Below are 3,396 nucleotides of genomic sequence, written 5' to 3'. Positions count from 1 at the left end.
CCTATTTAGAAACCTATGAAATTGACTTTGTTTGTTATTCTTCCTCAGGGGCCATGCTCATCTTCTCCATGTCTCTAATTTTACTGTAGTGCTGCTGAAAAGAGCACTGAACTTCTTTTTAGGAGGCCAAGTCAAAAAACCTTTCCTTTCTTGAGAACCAGCCCTCAGACGGCGTGACTGGAGGCTCTAGACCCGGCTCAGGTCACATTGCCCTGACCATACCACCACTGTGTTGGTAGGGAAGTCACCTCCTACCCTCTGCAAGAACCTGCAGAGGATTCAAGTCTCTGGCAGCAATTTCTGGATTGAAACCACATGGATTTTGCTCCTGAGGGCAGGATCCAGGCTTTTTTAAGAAAATGTTTGCCTCTGTATCTCTAGTTCTGGGCACAGAATTGATATACCATAAATGTTTGTTGGACTTCCCAGGTGGCGCTAGTGGTAAGGAACCCGCCTGCCAATGCAGGAGATGTAAGCAATGTGGGTTTGATCTGTGGGTGGGGCAGATTCCCTGGAGGAGGGCATGGAAACCCACTCCAGTATTCTTTAAGGATCTCATGGACAGAGGAGCCTAGCAGGCTACAGTCCATGGGGTCGCAAAGAGTTGGACATGACTTAAGCGACTTAGTTTACAGCAAGTAAACATTTGCTGAATTAAACTGAATAAACTAGGACCCAGGGGGAAATACTGGACTTTGGAGTAGTATCTTTATTAATGACAAAGATGTGTCCCTAGTGCATGTTTAACTACCGTAAATGTGTCTACCAGAACTAAGAGTAACCCAGCAAGTAGGGATTGAATGTTTTCTCAAATCACTCCCTGCCGGGAACATCCCTCCCTCTCCTCCTCCCAGTGGGATAGAGTATACTGTTCTGGCTCCCATGAAGGGTTGAGGCATTCTTATTATTTGCTTGCTTTCTTCCTGGCATTGCTTAGAATAGTTCTCAGTACACTGCAGGGAGTCAATGTGGAATGAGTGACTAAATGATGGTTACTCACCCAGGGATGGGACAGCCTTGCAAACGTCAGCTGGGATTGCCCTCAGCAATCCTAGAGAGAGACACATGGGGGTCTAGCCCTATAGCCTTCCACTCTCTTACAGAGCTGGGGCTGACTCTGTCCTGGTTTGGGGTTCCTCCTCAGTCAGGACTAAACTCAATTCTGTTTTTAATCTCCATCCTTCTAGACCACCTTTATTATAGTGAGTTGTATCTATAAGAAGTTAGTTCAGTGCTACTTCTAAATCTTTTATTTTGCAAACCAGGCATGCATTATTCTTTGATACTTCCTACTAGTTTATGCTTCCTGGATTTTAGCCCATTCTAATGATACTCTCTCTCACTTTCCTAAAAATCCTGTAAAATATTTGATAATCACTTTTGCTCAAGATAAGCAGGAGAAAGTCCTTGTGGGCCACCAACTCCTCTTTTTAATCACTGGCTACAGTAAACTTTCAGTCTCTCTTTTCCCCATCCCCACCCACCCATTGCTATAGTTGTAGCTTACTTACCATTACATTGCTGATTTTTGCATAGTGTCTATTTGCTGTTAGATTCAAGATTGGCCCTACTCTGTTCAACCCTTTAAAGTAGGGAAATGTATTTTCCAGGCTCCCTTGCCTCCTCACTGCTAAATTCAGTCATTGGGAGGAATTGGTAGAAGACTAGAAGGCCAGAGGAAGGGAGAAGCTGAGGTATTTCCACCCATTCCCAGCCCCTACTTTGGTTTGTGTGCCCACTGCTGTCTGCATCCCCTCCATGGACCCAGCGAGATAGTCCTAACCCCGGGACACCACCTGTTGTCTCTCCATCCCCAGGGGGAGTAGAAATGTCTACTTTTGTTCCTCTCAAGATTTCTTTCCTGTGTTCTCTTTGGTTTCTCAGCTCTGACATTACCTTCGTAACCAATATGCATATGCATGTGTTCTCAGTTGTGTCTGACTCTTTGCAACCCCATGGACTGTAGTCCATCTCTGTTCATGGAATTTTCCATTCAGGAATACTGAAGTGGGTAGCCATTTCCTCCTCCAGGGGATCTTCCCAACCCAGGGATCAAACCTGGGTCTTCTTCATTTCAGGTGGATTCTTTACCATCTGTGCCACCAGGGAAAAATAAAATGAAATAAATATTAAAATAATAAAATACTTTAAAAAGAGGAAAAAGTTATATTACATACTGATTCAAAAATAATGAGTATTTTTGAATCAGTATTGATTCAAAATCAATACTGGGGTCAGTGTGTAGGAAGGTCAGTCATGTGAGTATCGTGTAGGTGTAGCAGGCACTGGTTGAGCAGAGGATGTAGAGATCAAGGGAGCATCCATCTTGAGTGGCCTGATTATACAGCAGGCGTGAATAAACTACAACACTGATTTTATATTTTCATGCATCAAAATGTTGATAACAGAGACTGACCTCTGAAAAATATCCAAGAGCTGTTTTCAGGTAAGTAAGCATTCAGCTCAGTTTCTTTCTCTTCTCAACACCTTGAGAGTCCCTTGGACTGCAAGGAGATCAAACCAGTCAATCCTAAAGGAAATCAATCCTGAATATTCATTGGAAGGACTGATGGTGAAGCTAAAGTTCCAATACTTGACCACTCCATGCTAACAGCCAACTCTCTAGAAAAGATCTGGGAAAAGATGCTGGGAAAGATTGAAGGCAGGAGAAGAAGGGGATGACAGAAGACAAGATGGATGGATGGCATCACTGATTCAATGGACACGAGTTTGAGCAAACTCTGGGAGATGGTGAAGGACAGGGAAGCCTAGTGTGCTGCAGTCCATGGGGCTGCAAAGAGTCGGGCACAATTGAGAGACTGAACAACACCATCTAAAGTCTACACAACTATCCAAAGTGTGGGGCTGTGGTCAGCTGATTGGACTTACAGATTCCAAGTTGGCCATCTCAGTCAGACTGGAATGTGATTCTTTGCACTCGCTGCTGAAGACTGCATTAGAAGGCAGTGGAATCCAGTAACACACGGAAATCTCAATAGGAAGGATGCACCAGCTGGACTTATTGAATCTGCCATTTGAGTAAGTCTCATGGACTTGAAGACACAATTCATTTAAATGCTTCATTGTGTGAATAAATTCTATGCTAAAAAATGTTGCTATCTTTAACTATAAATTCAATTAACTAAACACGATAGAAAAATATAACTCTTAGACAGGCTAGATAATCAAATCTCATTAGCGCAGTCTCTCACAGGGGAAAGCAGCAGGAAGCCAAATTGTCAGCTGAATGATCCTGGATTAAGAACCTAGTAACATTAATAGTTCTAGGACTCAGATACTGGATGATCTGGGCTCTGACAGCCAGATATGTCCTTCTCCTCAGTTGGGCCCTCTATGTCCTCATTGACCTCTAATCCACCTCCTATAAATTCACCC

The sequence above is a fragment of the Muntiacus reevesi genome, chromosome 1 (genome assembly GCF_963930625.1).
Source record: "Muntiacus reevesi chromosome 1, mMunRee1.1, whole genome shotgun sequence".
NCBI lineage: Eukaryota > Metazoa > Chordata > Mammalia > Artiodactyla > Cervidae > Muntiacus > Muntiacus reevesi.
Note: the sequence above shows the minus strand (reverse complement) of the source record.